The sequence below is a fragment of the Podarcis cretensis genome (assembly GCF_951804945.1).
Source record: "Podarcis cretensis genome assembly, chromosome: 6".
Taxonomy (NCBI): domain Eukaryota; kingdom Metazoa; phylum Chordata; class Lepidosauria; order Squamata; family Lacertidae; genus Podarcis; species Podarcis cretensis.
Genome location: NC_137175.1, coordinates 44,439,469 through 44,456,325, shown reverse-complemented (window position 1 = coordinate 44,456,325; position 16,857 = coordinate 44,439,469). Strand labels below are relative to the sequence as shown.

The following is a 16,857-nucleotide window of genomic DNA, read 5'->3' as shown; positions in this document are numbered from 1 at the left end:
GCCAGTCTTGACAGACTCTGGGGTTGTGCGCCCATCTCACTTAAGAGGCCAGGGGCCAGCGCTGTCCGGAGACACTTCCGGGTCACGTGGCCAGCGTGACATCGCTGCTCTGGCGAGCCAGAGCCGCACACGGAAACGCCGTTTACCTTCCCGCTGGTAAGCGGTCCCTATTTATCTACTTGCACCCGGAGGTGCTTTCGAACTGCTAGGTTGGCAGGCGCTGGGACGAGCAGCGGGAGCGCACCCCGCCGCAGGGATTCGAACCGCCGACCTTTCGATCGGCAAGTCCTAGGCGCTGAGGCTTTAACCCACAGCGCCACCTGCGTCCCTGAGTGGCGCTTACTCCCAGGTAAATGGGTATAGGATCAGTAGTGGACCTTGGGCTTTCAAATCTCAGCAGCGACCTGTGTGACTCTAAAATTCAGTGCCTCCCACCTCTAATCTTCCATTCTACATCATTGCTGCAGCATCCTCTTGGCTAGGCGCCTAGTGTGAGTGAACTGGTTGTGCTCCCCTAAGTATGCCTCTGATGGGATTGCAGCGTTAGTTATATACGTTGGTAGGGCAATACAGATCCATGCAGCTCTAGATCTGATCTAGATTTGGATCTGACCATGGGGGGGGGTTGGGGATTGGGCTCCTCGAACAGCAGTCCTCACTGCCATATGGTGGGGACTTCCAAAAAAAGATTTCGGGACATGGTTGAGGAGCGCTCTTTCCAAAACAGTGGATAAGACAATTTTGGCACACCCAAAAAAATTTTTGGGACATAATCAATGTCTTGAAACACAGTTTGACAAGACACTGTCCTGTTACACTCTTCTGCAAGAAGTAACATTCTGGGGAATTTGCTTTCAGTGAAGAAATGCTGCAAACGAACGGGTTTGAAGCCTTAATTGCAGTCTAATCACACAAACCGTTCAGATCCCAATAAGTCATGTGGTTAGAAATTAAGCTCTATAGCTCTCTCACCCCCTTTTATTCGTCTTTGTTTTCTTGTGTTTTTTTTAAGGAATGCAGTAAATTCCTTCACTGCAGTGATGGAACTATTTGCGGTAAGCAGTTTTGCTGCCACATACACTAATTTTGCATTTTTTAAAGGAGCCACTTACTTGCTGTAAAGTAACTTTGCAACATATACAGCCCATGAATACCTGTAACTGTGACAATATATTAATCATATTAAAGCACCATGTAATCTGACCAGACAGCACAGCACTCTGACCACTGATGGAAATTGACCTGCTACAACAGGCAATTTTATCCTCAAAATGCTATGTAATAAATCATGGTGAGCTACTATAAGTTCCATCACTTCCTTTGGACCAGAATGTAAACAGTCTGATACCCCCCTGTGAGGCTCTGCTGAACAAGACACCAAAGAGTCAGTAGAGTCTTCCTCCACTTGTGTGGAGAAGCAGCTTCCTAAGGCAGCAGAAGCACTCAAGGTGGTGCTACTGTGGGTGCTTCTGGGGGGTCAGGAGAACCCACAGCACAGTGTGCACAGGTAGGAGGAGATTGTTCCATCTGGCAAGCAGAACTCCTATTATCATGTGGAACATTCAGTCACTGAATTTTACCATGGAACACTTCCATGTTCTACATATCAAACAAGGCTTCAATACAATTACCAGACCTGTCAGCAGAAAAAGTCTCCAGTGCTGTCTGGAAAGCAACTGGATCTATCAGGCTCTGAAGGTTGGTGGATCCCGTCTCGGCAGAGGGTGGAAGTCACTGTCAACCTAAATCTTAATGGGAGACGCTTTGACCATGACAAAGAAATGCTGGTAAGATCTTCCACCTTCCTCCTGACCCCCTGATAAATTGCCATGCCATATGTAATCTACAGACTTACTTGTCATGCAGTTTGTGCTACCTAGAGTAATCTACGATATACCTCTTTTTTCTTTTTCTTTTAGCAATAGCAGGTTGTGCACTGAATGGTGATTAAGTGTTTGTGTATGCACATTTACCGGTATATGCTTCTGCATATAAATAGAGATAAGAGCCTTCTATTATCAATACCCACTCAGAAATTTAATTTCCAGAGATCCTGGGGAGGGAGCCAAACACTGCAGAATGGCAACTTTAGCAACTCATACTAACAAAATTCCAAGATGTTATCTCCTACAGGCAAAAATAAGGACAAAAGAGAGGCAGCAATTTACCAGGGAGAGCTACCAGAAAATAGGCATGCTTGGACAATGTGCTCAGGGTGTAAAGGTTTGTTTTGTAAATCTGGGTGAAAGATCATAGGGACATCAGAAGAATCTGCTGGATCAGGCCATCAAACCAGCATCCTGGACCTGTTATTCTAAAGCAGCAATGCTGCAGCAAGCAAAGGCTCTAGCAGCTCAGTCAGCTGCTTGTGGCTGCAAAGCCAGACAGGATGTATGTGACTGTTGCCATGGAAACAAAGGGGCAGTCCATTCTCCTTATTGAGCACAGGATGTGAGCTCAGTGTGTGTCATATGACCTGTACAGGATGTACATGGATGGAGTTTGGAGTTTCTCTCTGTTTGTTGAAGAGGGCAGACATCTTTCACTGTATGACTGCTGTAGACAGGAATAAAGACAATGTAGATACATTTCTGTCTGAGTCTGATTCCCCTCCCTGGGGATATGCAGGGAGCAGGGAGGAGCAGAAGCAGTTGGTGTGTTTTCCTCACAGCCTGAGGAAAATCGCCGGAACGGACCTCGTGTGTTTTTCCTGCCGGGAGTCGCCGGAGGGAGGTCAAAAGAATTCAGCCGGTGCCTGGAGAGATAGGCAAATACCTCTGACCGGCACTGAATTCTAACAGGACCCACAGTGGCCAACCAGATGCCTGTGGGACACCTGCAAATACATGGGTCATGGGTAAAGTGCAAACTGTGTATGCAGAAGGTCCTAGGTTCAGATCCCGGTATGGCCAGCTAAGAGTCCCAAGTGGTAGGGCTGGAAAGACTGGTCTGGCAGCTACCAGAATAGGCAAAGATAGATCTGGCTTAGTGTGGGATATTTAAATGCAGTCAAACCAACAATTCATGTTTTGCTAGATAGGCACATGATAGGAGGTGAAGCTCACAGTGTTTTCATGTGAGATTGCTAGAGAGGACTCTGTGAAAGACACTCCCACTGTGCCCTGACAGGGGGAGGGCATAGCTATATATTAGGATTGCCAAACATCCTGGTTTTTCCTGGACATGCTCCTCTCCCACTGGCAAATCTGTCCTCTTTTTTGGTCTTCAAAATATGGCAACCCTATAATCTTCTACCTGCCTGGGCACACCCTTTCCCCACATCTTTCCACTCTGCCAGCAATGTGAGAATATCTGCCACACCATTTTAAGATAGACTTAAGTATGTCTTTGTAACTGAATTACCACTTTAAGCCTTCCTAAACAAAGTTGCTGTATCTGTTACGCTTCAGCGAGTACTCAGAGTGAGGAAATAGTTTTGCCTTTTACAAGATTGTTTGTGTGATTATTGTTTTAAGGTTTAAAGCATTCTGGATTACTTAAACTAAAAAGGCTAAAACTAACCTATCTAAGTTTCCCTTTAAGCTGCAAAGGGATGACACTCTGTTGAACTCACAAACGTGAGGAAGAAAGGATAATATCTAACAAATATATCCTCTTCTGGCATCTATACACATCCTGTTGGTTGGATCAATAGTCCAAAAGGCAGCTGTAGTATTAGACAGTGGCCTCATTCACACATCATGGTTAACCATAGTGGGGACTGTGGTTTGTCACACTCCAAACAAACCACAACTTCTAGATGGTTTTCAGAGTTTGTTCTTGGCTTACTGAAAACGGTTTGAGCAAAACAAACCATGGCCCAATTAGAACATAGGGATAAATGCTTGTTTCTTCTGAGAGCTAGAGCAGTAAACAACTAACTATGGGTTACAATGAGTGTGAATTGGGCCAGTGTACTGCTAGCTTTAAGCTGTGTTTCCAGCTATTAAAGATTTTGCGCCTAATTGCCAGATTGGAATCATATGGCATCCTGATCCTGTTTCTGTGAGTCTGAATTGTCATCTTACAAATTGTTGTTGATAGTGTTGTGTTAGCTACCTTGGTTTACTCCCTCAGAAAGAAAAAGCAAGAGCGTAGTGGAAAATGTAAACAAAATACCGCACTTTGTGTTCAGACTCATTAGCTTATCAGATTTCAGCCCAATGATGCTCTTTGACTTTTGAGCTGATGAAATTTCTCAGAGGCTGTCTTCTCCCACCTCTGCTTTGCATAGATATATATGCACAGCTTGTCTGTTGAAATGAGGAACAGTGACCCTTCTCCCACCCACCAGGGAAAGTGACAATTTGAAATGTGGAGCATAATGAAGAGCACAACATTTTCCTCACAGATACAAATGGAAAATTGCTATAGATGATTTGCTGATATGTGCCAAGTATGTGTTTAGAAGCCAGAAATTCTGAGTCAATTTTAGTCACGGGAAGTTTTTCCTTAGCACAAGTCTATTCTCTAGTGTTGCATCATTTTAAAGGAATTGCTTCATCATTGTAAACTAAATATTCAGAGATGGCTGGTATTTAAAAATAGGGTGTTTGGTGTGTTTATGTGTTTAAATGCACAATAAGTTTAATAATAGAGTTCTTAAGCAAGAGTACACTCAAAAGTCTGTGTCTTAAACCAGGTTTGTATTTTTACTTCTGAAGTCTGGGTTTTTGTACTGTATCCCCAACCTACTTTAATCCACGTTCATTACCAAAAAAAGCGGAATGGTGGCCATGTCCCTAAAAAGCACCAGAGTATGTATCTTTTTGGTACAGATTGGGAACTTGTGACCTTCTAGATGTTGTTGGTCTCCTGCTCCCATCTGCCCCAGCCAAGCATGCACACAAGCCAGTGTGGTGTAATGGTTAGCGTGTTTTACTAGGACTTGGGAGTGGAGACCAGTGTTCAAATCCCAACTCAGCCATGGGTGGCCTTGGGGCAGTCAACATCTCTCAGCCTAACTTAACTCACAGGGTTGCTGTGGGGATAAAATGGGGAGGAGGAGAACCATGCATGTTAGGTTGTGGGTGAACATATCAGATGACACAGCGATTCTTCAAACAGCGCTTGTTTATTCACAGGCCAGAACAGAACTGGGCTGAAGGGTTCAGCCAACCTGCTTATATAGAACTCAACTACAAAGCAACAGTAACCATTTTCTGTAACTATCCAATCACTGAATGTCACTTTCAATTCCTTATTTGCATATGTGGACCTGAGTGAAAACTATCTACAGTATCCCCCTGCTGGCCCAGGGTGAGAACTTCAGTACATAACAATGCACATCACCTTAAACTTCATGGAAGGAAAGGTGGTGTATAAATATAGATGATAGATAGATAGATAGATAGATAGATGATAGATAGATAGATAGAGATAGATAGATAGATGATAGATAGATAGATAGATAGATAGATAGATAGATAGATAGATAGATAGATAGATAGATATAGATGCAACAACATCTGAAGAGCCACAGATTCCCCAGCCCAGCCTTAGACAGACTCATGCAGCTAAAAGCATAATACTTTATTGCACATTAGCAGGTGGCCTGTGTTACCAGCGGAGGGCTTTGATAATTCTCACCAGAATGATGCTTACTTATGTGCGTAACGTAAGAGCAGTGTACATTTTTTAAAATGTTAAACAAAGCTTTCCCTTTTCTCATCCAGACCTCTATAGCTAGCATTTAGACAGCCTCGTTTTGCAAAGCTGATAGATTTTGTAGGGTAGCAGAGCAGGCTTTGTGGGGGCCCTGACTTAACTCAGGACGCTTTGCTGATATTGTAGTTCAGCCAAAGGGAGGGATAAAATCACCCTGCCATGCCTCACTATTTGATCCTAGCACAGAGTGGTTGTCCACCCCTATTTTATACTGCTCTTAAAGGTTTAGGAGCCTTTTGTGTCTCGCTTCGCTATTTGGAAACCATATAACTCTGATGAGCTCTTGTCATGGTTCTTGTCTATTCCACAACCAGTTCTGGTGTGAATCAGAGCAGCTGTTTTCTGTCTACACCAGATTGTCAAGAAAGGAGAGATTGTCAAGACAGGCATGCAGTTGCAGATGGTGATACAAAACCTCCTTATTTTCACCTTTCCGTGTTGAGGGGAGGGAGACTTGAGATACCAGTGATGGCAAAGCAGCTGCAGGAATTGTTCCTCATGTCTGGGACAGCTGGCCAGACAGCTGGATGGATTGGATTTTTCCAGGCCAGCCTCCTTAGTTTCTCTTTATGTGTTTTTATTTCCTATTAAACTCTCGCTGTCTCATTTCCTCTATGAAAAACAGAACTCTTTCACAAAGATAAACTTTCCAGGCCCAGTCTGCATCAACAGATAAACCATTTATTCAGCTTTTGTGCGTGGATACCCATAAACAGCCTCCTTCTCAATCCTTTGCTTTACCCCCACAATCCTCTCTCATAGTGTGTGCTTATCCAGATATTACAATGAATTATGGGCACCAGGGATGCTGAATCATACAATTGTGATTAAAGGCAAAGTCTTTTTTGGCTCCCAAAATCGTTTCTGTCTGCTTTATCAAGCCCAGACAAGTTTCCATTTTAGGGCACAGTGTTTAGAGTTTGGTCAGAGGGCAGACCTCTGATTGCTAACTGAGGAAAGCCTGCGAAACAGTAACTTCTAACTTGTTTGGAAGTCCCAGCAATGAATATAGCATATTCTCTGATGATTTTCCTTTGTGTATATCATATACCACTTATGAATCATGTACAGCCAGGCTGGACAAAATGTAGTCCATATTCCACTGGTGGACTGCAGGTCAGTGTCCAGTGGATTATTTAGCCCTTGCTGATTAGCTAAGGTTCTCACAAATAATGCTAGACTATAGTGCGAATGGGGGACGTGGGTGGCGCTGTGGGTAAAACCTCAGCACCTAGGACTTGCCGATCGCATGGTCGGTGGTTCGAATCCCCACGGCGGGGTGCGCTCCCGTTGTTCGGTCCCAGCACCTGCCAACCTAGCAGTTCGAAAGCACCCCTGCGTGCAAGTAGATAAATAGGGACCGCTTACCAGCGGGAAGGTAAATGGCATCCCGTGTGCTGCGCTGGCTCGCCAGATGCAGCTTGTCACACTGGCCACGTGACCCGGAAGTGTCTGCGGACAGCGCTGGCTCCCGGCCTATAGAGTGAGATGAGCGCACAACCCTAGAGTCTGTCAAAACTGGCCCGTATGGGCAGGGGTACCTTTACCTTTTATAGTGCAAATTGTTTTAAACTCTTTTTAATGTTGTGTTTTCATTGCTGTAGCTGGCGCATGGACCTTGGAGATAAGGAGCTGGTAATAAGCTATTTTTAATTACTGTACTATTATTTTTTATCATATTTATATCCCACCTTATATTCTAGAATGTTCAAGGTAGCATATACGATTCTCCCCTCATTTTTCCTCACTACAGCCCTGAGAGGTAGTGAGACTAAGAGAGAGACCGACCTAAAGCTGTACAGTGGTACCTCAGGTTACATACATTTCAGGTTACATACACTTCAGGTTACAGACTCCATAACCCAGAAATAGTGCTTCAGGTTAAGAACTTTGCTTCAGGATGAGAATAGAAATTGTGCTCTGGTGGCGCAGCGGCAGCAGCAGGAGACCCCATTAGCTAAAGTGGTGCTTCAGGTTAAGAAAAGTTTCAGGTTAAGAATGGACCTCTGGAACGAATTAAGTACTTAACCCGAGGTACCACTGTACAGTGAGCTTCATGGGGATTTGAACCTTGGTCTCTCAGGTCCTAGTCTGACACTAACCACTATACCACATTAGGTGGGCCTCACTCTGATCCCACATGGTTTTCCCTTCTGTTGCTAAGCAAAAGTGGAAACTCAGGTTCATCACACAGATTGCTTATTACAGAATAGGTCAGAGGGCTTGAACAGGCACACTTGGCTCCATATATTTAAAACATATAGAAAATAGGAACTGCAGTAAGAAAAGCAAGAAGAAAAAACAAGAGGAGAGGATAGGCTCTCCTTCCAGTGCTGTGCCTAGATTGGCTTTTGTGAGATGTGAGTGGTGGTCTAGGTTGTGGTCTAGCAACATCTGGATGATCATAAGTTGTTGATGGGTTCCATCAGCATGAGCCAGCATGACAAAGATTGTAGACTTGTTGGAGGGCAAGCCCAACAACATCTAGAAGGATGCCTCTTCGCCATCCCTGCTCTAACAGATTTCTTTCCTGCTTGTAAACCCAGAGATGGAAGCTGCTTCTTTCCAACAAAAAAGGCAAGCCCTTTCCATGGCAACAGCTGTTCAGTTTTACTGAAAAGTTTATAGGATGCCCTTCTTAATACGGAGAGTGATATATGAGCTAACAGTTGCTATACTGGCTAGGACTGGGGGGAAAGTTTAATATGAGGGGTTTTTTGGAGGAGGGTTGGTCTTAGGTTCCCTAAATGCTGGGCCTCCTGTCCCACAGAGTTGCCTGAACTGGCCAGCCTCCAATCCCGCAGTAAAACTCTCCACAACAAACACAGCAGTGGCCTCAGGCAGCCATGACTGGTGCTCCTGGAGTATGTTCTGGGAATACTTTTGACAGCTGGTTTTACTACCTTGGCAACAATTCTCATTTGCCTCCTTCTTTCCTTCCAGTGCATTTCTTTTGAAAGCAAAAAATAAATAAATTCTCAAAATTAAAATATCTGGAGTCCTCAGACTTGGAGAGGCATTTATTTTCCATCTGTGTAATTCAGAAAAGATTTGTTATTGAATGTTGGAGCTTGAGAAGGTGAAAGGCTTGGCAGAATTATAAACTGCAGCCCAGTTCATTCCCCAACCATGATGCAGGTCTCCCTATGGTCACACAGCGCAGAGTCAGCCAGTAGTGCTTTTCTCATGCTCCACCTTCTCTGCATGATGGGAAGCTCCAGATAGCCTTTAAATTATTTGAAAGCTTGTGTTTCCTATATCTGATCAGGAGTGTCCAGAAAATTCAGGCTGGATAAAACACAGGTGCCTTCCTCCTGAAATTGATGAGTCACCAAGAGTATTGTACTATAAATGCTCTGTTACAGGGCTGGGAAACCTGTGAACCTCCAGTTGTTGTTGGACTTCACCTCTCCTCATCTCTGAGCATTGGCCATGTAAAACAACACTGATGGGAGCTGGAGTCCATTAACATCTGGAGGGCCACAGATGTCCATCTGTGCTCTATTATCACTTTATGGACACAATTCAGGTTATGACTAGATGTGACGGTGGCATGACTCATGGGACATTTGTATGATTTTTGGGTTGTTTTTTTGCAGGTTTATAGCATTAACCCCAAAGATTTCCAGACCCTCAGTTTCAAAGCCATTTCCCTCCATTAGTTGTTGCTTCTGGATAAGAAAGTATTGCACTGGCTGCTGAAAGAATTGCACTGACTGTCATTTAGCCACTGGACTTAAGTTTCTACTTAAGTTTTGGTATATACGACTTTCGATCAGAATACCTGAAGATCTCATCTCTTTTATACCCAATCAATCATTGTTCTCTACAGGGGAGAATCTCCTGCAGACACCATCTTACCAGAAGGCCTGTTTCATACAATGTAGGAATTGGGTCTTCAGTGTGGTGACACCTACCCTTTGGAATACCCTCCTCAAGCATTAGACTGTTGTCTCTGGTGCCTACTGAAGACGTTCCTCTTCCACCAAGCCTTTTAAGCAGAGCTCTTTCCCAGCCTACATCTGTACTGGAATTGTTTTTGAGATGTTTTCTGCTTATTGTTTTATCACTTGTGGCCTACCATTCTGGGGCTCCTTTTGGAGGAAGGATGGGATATACATTTAATTTAAAAAACCTAAATAATGGTGGTGGGAGATGACTATGATAACATGACATTTTGGATGATGCACGCTGGGTCCACGAGTGCCAGTGTCTGCAGTTCAGATGGTCATGGGGCAAGTGCTGGAGCCTGTGGATTACCAGGGCTAGATGTCTAGAGAGAGCATATTCAACCCCCTGAAAAATACCCAAGCTGGAATGCAAAGGAGTGCTAAATGAATGGCTCTGTCAGCTCAAGCACTTCTGCTTGCATGAGGGAATGATCTTGCCTCCCCTCTCCCCAAGCTCAGTTAGTAGAACATGAGACACATTCATTCATATATATATATATATATATACATCCTTAAGATGTCAATGACTTCCCTTCTTCTCTTTCCATGGTTCATTTTACGTATCATAAATCCCTGCATATTTTACAAAAACTTATACCAATCAGTATTCCATTATTACATCCATCAAATCTTATTTACACTGTTTAATTTATCTTAATGCTGCCAGCGTTTTCAGCTGTACACAATAATTTCCCATATATTCAATAAACATTTTCCAATCTTCTCTAAACGCATGTTCTTCTTGTTCTTGTATTCTATATGTTAAGTCTGCAAGCTGTGTATATTCTGTCAACTTAAGCTGCCATTTTTCTTTGGTTGGGACCTCACTCGTTTTCCATTTTTGGGCTAACAAAACACGGGCCGCAGTAGTAGCATACATAAATAACCTTTTCTGATACCTGGGAATTTCAGTCTGAATCATCCCCCACACAAAGGGCTCTGTTTTTGTGGGGAAAGTACTTTTAAACATTTCCCCCCCATTCATTATGGATCATTTCCCAATATTCTTTTACTCTTTTACAAGTCCACCACATATGATAGAACGTTCCCTCAACCTCTTTGCATCTCCAGCACTTATCTGATTCAGTCTTACACATCTTAGCAAGCCTACTTGGAGTTAAATACCATCTGTAAATCATTTTCAAGTAGAACATGAGACTCTTAATGTCACCGTTGTGGGTTAAGCCCCACATTGGGCAAAAGATTCCTGCACTGAAAGAGGTTATACTAGATGAACCTTGTGGTCCCTTCCAACTCTACAATTCTATCATTCTATGTTCCGGGGTTTCTTCTGACCCCTTCCCCACAAGCCAATTTCAGGAGGCATGGAGTTGTGAAGGGAGAAAGAGGGAAACCCCACTGCACTAGCAAGCCTTATGCTGGCTCCTGTTAGCACAGCTCTTTAGTTGAATTCAGCCCATTATGTTTACACATACTATCCCATTTAGACATCCTTTTTTTGGCACAGACACCCCTGGTAATCATTTATTTCTTCATTTGCAGTCTTTAGATGGAGGCAGTCTCCTACCTTTTGAGGGAAAGGATTATAGAGAGTTTATTTGTAGAGCACTAAGCACAGTTTGGGGCCAGTAAAGACTTTCAGGACCATATTGAGGAGAAGGCATATCAGTGCTTAAACAGTCTCCCTTGCTAAGGCAGTAGTTACTTGCATGCTGTAAAATGCGGCAGTTCCAAGCAGAATATACCCCCAAAGCTGCTGTTTCTGTGAATTCCAACAGCAGGACCTTAACGGAATGGGGTATGTGTGTGTCATTATTTAAGGCAACAGCAAGCACAAGGAAGACAATTCAAGCAAGAGGGATCTCTTGATCTTTCCTACCCGTCTCTAAGGAAACGCAGAGAAAAGCAAAGAGCGCAATGCAAACCTGTATCTGAACTATTCTCTTTAGTCATTATTAACCTCTGCTTTGTTAAATTCAAAGAAATGTCAATAACAGCAAAGAGGGCCTCTGGAGCTGTGCTACAAAGGTGCCCTGCGTGCTCCATTTGCTCTGTGGCTGAGACAGGATCTCCTTAGAAATGCTCTTGCTAAATCACTACTGACATGTTAATTCAAACAGAGAGAATGACCCCCTCCAACCCTGAGTGGGAATACTGTACTGAAAAAGCTATTAAAATGGCTGAACTGGAGGTGTGGCTGATTCATACTATTCCATCCTCCACCCCATCACCTGAACAGAAACATGTCCTGGCTGAGTTTATAGTGCCTCTTGCTGAAAGCTGGAAGAGGATAAAGCGTCCCTTTATAAACAGATGCCTTGTGTTTTGCCAAAGAGGTGTTTTCTGTTATTTAAAATACCCTTATAAATTTTCGATTTGATTGGGCTTTAAGACTGGGAAGCCATGCAAAAGCTCTGCCTTTGAGATGAATTCCTGCTGGTGTGGAAATTGATGTTATCCTGCGGGTTGGAAACACAAGCTGAGAGGCACAGGATACAGCAGTGGATGAAACTGATGCGAGCCAAGTTTAGCGGGCTGGGATGGGTGGATATTTAGGTATGGTCTCAATTAACATTTTTTATGAATGGCTCTGGAGCTTGACATTCTTTCTTTTCACAGATGAATTGAGGTTGGGGTTGGAAAAGACTGACAAATAACAAATTAGAGCCAGAATAAGAACACTGAGACTGTGGATAGCTTTGTTATGGTTCGTATTTGGGATGAGGGGCTGGGGAACAGTGTCTTGCTCACTTTCACCCAGATCTGGTCTGGCCACCACTGAACTCATACAGTTGCATGTCCGATACTTCCCTGAGCAGTGGGGTTTTGGGGGGCAGTGCTACTTGGACATGTTTTCCTTGAAATAAGAGTGCACTTTTTTTGGTAATTTTTGTTTTATGCACATGTGGGCTCTCCTTCCTTGGAGGTTTTTAAGTAGAGGTTGAATAGCCATCAGTCATGGATGCTTTAGCTGAGATTGTAGCTGATAATATCTGCCCGCATCAACAGATATTACGTAGAAAGCTACGTAGAAAGCAACAGCAGCACCAGATGAAATGCCAGTTGCACTTTTCTTTTAATGACTCAAAAGAAATATTATAAACATACAAAATAAATAATGGTAAAATAATCTCAGCTGGAAGAACGTGATTACTCTTGATCTAGGTCACTTAAGTCTGATGTTCAGTCCAATGGCTGAAAGATTAAAGATCACTGGGCTGGTTATAGTTTTCTTTGTAAACAAGTTTCTGGGAGAGGATCATAAAGACCCATGTGGGTTTAATAATTAGTGTTTCATTAAATTACCTAATGAAACGCTTTTTAATTGGTGGCAAGGGACTATTTTTGGCTACCTCAGCAGTGGTATATTGCTTTAGTCAGAGAAGATTATTACAAAACATTTATTTTGGAGACAATCAGCCAGCAAGCATTTACTCAACACGTGAAATTTTAATAAATATAGTCATACTAATAACTAGCACAATCAATACAGAAATAACTTGCCAAGGTTGTTTTTGTTTGGAACCTTCCTCTTGAAAGGTTAACAGCACAATACATGTCTAATTAGAATTAGAAATGATTTACTCTCAAGTGACTGCAGCCTAACAATGCAATCCTATGTACGTCTACAGGCGTAGTCCCCATTTCGTTCACTAGGACATATTATTAGGTAGCATGGATAGTAATGCAGGTTAGTCATCATGGAAATCGTAGCCCACAACATGTAGTCAAGGTGCTGGTCAAGGTCAGCAAGAAGCAAGCTAGACACAGGACACTTTAGGATTAACATTTCCCCGCAATAAAGGAACAGAGGTCACTCAGTGCATCACTTCAGGGTATGTAGTTATTGGACAGTAATCAAAACATTAAGTCATTGCACCATCCATTCATTGCATGTGCTCAAATGAGTGTTGTATCTATGGATACAACAAAGGAGACGCTACATGGCCTGTTCATATTACTTCATATGAAAGCACTGTCAGGCAGTGGGAAGGACTTGATTCTTTAACGACCTATAAAGCAATTGCAGAGGAGATGATCTAGAGGAGATAATCTAAACCTTTGCAATGTACTTGGATCAAATGAACTCACTATCTCAAGCTCCTATCAATCATAACAGAATGAAGAAGAAAATCAAAGATGAGATGAACTGGAGGAAATTTTGTTATGTTTTGTTATTATAAAAGTAGTTCAATATATCCAAAAATGCAATGGGCTTTCCAACAATTAAGATTAATAATTTAAAGAAAGTATATAAAAAAGCAGAAATACAAGTATTTACGTCATCTGTGTTGCAGTAAGAATGGATGAGATTTTTATGGTGCTTGTAATATTCTTTATATCATATTAAATAAAGGAGGGAAAGAGAAGGAGGGAAGAAAACTACATTTATTGTCATGATTACTGTAGTTGTCAATGTGCTTGGCATTCATTTCGCACACCTACTCACTCCTATTGTTCAGTCTTTGAGTTGTATTCAGCATAGCAGCAAGGAGATTTCTGCTTGCCTGGTGGAATGATCTCCATCCCTCCTCCACTATTCAGGGGGTTCTCCCAACCCTAGAGGGGCAGGGGCACAGGGGGGAGGGCAGTGTGGAAAGTCCTGTTGCCCTAACAGGCATCTTTGCATTGGATTCTGCTCTGATAACAATTTAGTTGGAAAAGACCCCTCCTTAGCTCCTGGACTTGGTAATGTCATGTGTCATGTGGTATTGAGTCAGCAACCTTTTCCTTTTAGGGATGTGTGTGACCTTTGAATTTCCATTGAAAAATATCCATGTTGTTTGTGTGTGAGCCAGTGCTGGCTGCCCATCACATTGCAAGGACCTCACAGCCCCTGTTTCATCCACTTATGCTGATGTGGCCATAAGACAGATTTCCAACAAGTGGCACCAGCTGTCATTTCTGGCACAGCCTTCATTCTTTAATGGAAGATGGTGATCATTAGGATTAGTGCCAGGGGATGTGGACTAACTGTATATGAATGAAACTAGAAAAAGAGGATTACTTTCCTTTTCCAGGCTGCCTTAATGACAGTGGTGAATAAACAGCATCTGAAGAATGTGTGGGAGATAAGAACAGCTGTGGGTTGGATGGTGTACAGATGGGTTGTTTTTCTTCTTGAGCAATTCCCTCTTCAGTCATGACCCAACACTGATAACTGTGGAGCTTCACTGAAGGTGGGGATCCAGTTTGCTGTGTTTACCTCACTGCAGCCTCTACCTTTAGTACCACAAAATTCAAAGGAGATGTGAAATTGACTACACCAGGGCACAATTTTGGAGGCAGCTGAAGGAACACATGGGGAGGAAAGAAACACAAGGCCTTTGAATGAAGAACTATCTCATATTTCCACAGTAGGATCACAGAAGTTGGATTCTTTCCAGCATTGACTCTGGTTCTGTGAAACACAGAGCTAATTAATATCATGCTCTGCCCCCTTTCCCACCATAGATAACTTTATAGAGGATAAAGTGAGCTCTCATGTTTTAAGCAGATGGGGGCTCTCTTTCCTCCACACTAGCAGAAAAGCTCCAGCTCCTGGAAAGGAGGAAAGGTAACTTTATATTGTGGGGAATGGAGAATAGCACTGTCTGAAAGAATCCTGTGTATCGTCCCCAATAAGCTATTGGGCTACATGAGAAGATGTCAGAGAGAAGTCCAACAGAGAAATAGATCAGCTCAGTCTCTTTGGGTTGAGGATCTCTCTATCATTTCTACTTAGCATTAAGAGGGTGCTTACCTAGGAGTGTGTACCAAACAGAGTGCTTTGGAAAGCAGCCTTTCTCAGAGGCTGACTAATTTGGCTCCTGGGTGGAATCTACACACATATAAAAAAACACTGTGAAAATGGTGTTTTTTAACACTTTGAAAAATACGTTGAATTTTACATAGCTCACTGTTGCCATCTAGTGTCACATTTGTATATTGCACTTTACAACACATTTAAAACGTTTTATTTGCAGCTGTGTAGCTGAGTCCCTAGACTGAGGGCTGGAACTCTCTATGTGGCCTTCAGGACTCACCCCAGGCCACACTCCAAACCAGCACTGCTCCACACCCTCCTGAATGGTGATAACCATTCTCACTTGACTGATGGAGGATGGAGAGGTGTGCATAGTCACATGTATCCTTTTTCAGACTTACTGGCTTTGGAAAGCTTTAAAAACCCTGGGAAACGGTTTTGGGTACTGATTTTTCCAGAGACTTCTGGAACTCCCTCAGCCCTATGATTACCAGATGCATCATGTTTGAGCTATGACTTCCATAGCTCTAGTGAATGCTTCACAGTAATAGCTCTCATCAAAGGCTCTGTGTGGTTGCATGAAGTTGCTGGCAAGCCAACCAATATAATCATCACCTTGAAAAAAATATTCAGTGTGAAAAAGCTTCTGTTCTACAAATGTGTTCTGTGTCCTTCATCCAAGCATGGGATTCTATGGCAGACCTCCTCCTGCCACAAAGTAAGGTGTGAGCAGGAATAAGGGATGGCACTCTGTCAAACATGTGTTAAAGCTACCTTGCTATATGACACCCAATATATAGGTTGCAATGCCTTTTCCCTTCACAATCTGTGCAGTTACAGTGGGAGTGATGTGATGGATTAGTTTCCCCTGCATTCACTACTCCAATTTGACACCCCCCAAACAGCATCTTGCAGTAGAGGGTTCTATCAATCTGGCAAGGAAACAGAAGCAGGCTCATACCTTAGTAAACCTGTTTTATTTGCTCCCACCTACAGGAGTTATACCACATGGGACTGGAGATCATTTGATTTCTGCATGTGTGAGCAGGACAGGAGATCATGAGATCCTTGGACACGCTGGTATTAATGGTTGTACTTAAATGGCCCCATATTTCTGGTTTTTCCTTAGCATTCTTTTTACATACCAGAAAGGCTCCAAGAAATCTTGGAATGTATATAGTGGCTGAGCCAAATCTACTTACTATTTCTCAGGGACTTTTTCAGCACTGTCAGAAAACACCTCTCTTTTCTAGCTCTGCACAACATCACCATGACTAATCCAGAGAAGAGCAGAATGCAGGAGAAACAGTGGCAGCTTCAGCATTGCTGTTTTCAAATTTGGAATTGAAATGGTATATTCAGTACATAAGAAAAGGGTATTATGTAAGCTCCTTGCATTGATAAGATACTTTCCAGATAATCAAAATCAGAACCAGAGGTCTATAATGAGAATCATATCTGCTAATTGTTCATTCAGAAGTTATCTCTGGACCATAAAGAGTCTGCAGCCAAACACTCATGGCTAGACTCATC

At 42.8% G+C, this 16,857-nt stretch overlaps 1 protein-coding gene across 1 annotated transcript in view; it reads right to left on the bottom strand.

Moving 5' to 3' along the window:
- Positions 1 to 16,639, bottom strand: part of FMOD (fibromodulin) — a 77,315-nt gene extending 60,676 nt beyond the window's left edge. Inside the window, exon 1 of the mRNA XM_079982381.1 lies at positions 16,527 to 16,639. The gene's annotated coding sequence lies outside the window, so the exon portion shown is untranslated. The remainder of the gene's footprint in view (positions 1 to 16,526) is intronic.
- Positions 16,640 to 16,857: the final 218 nt, after the last annotated feature.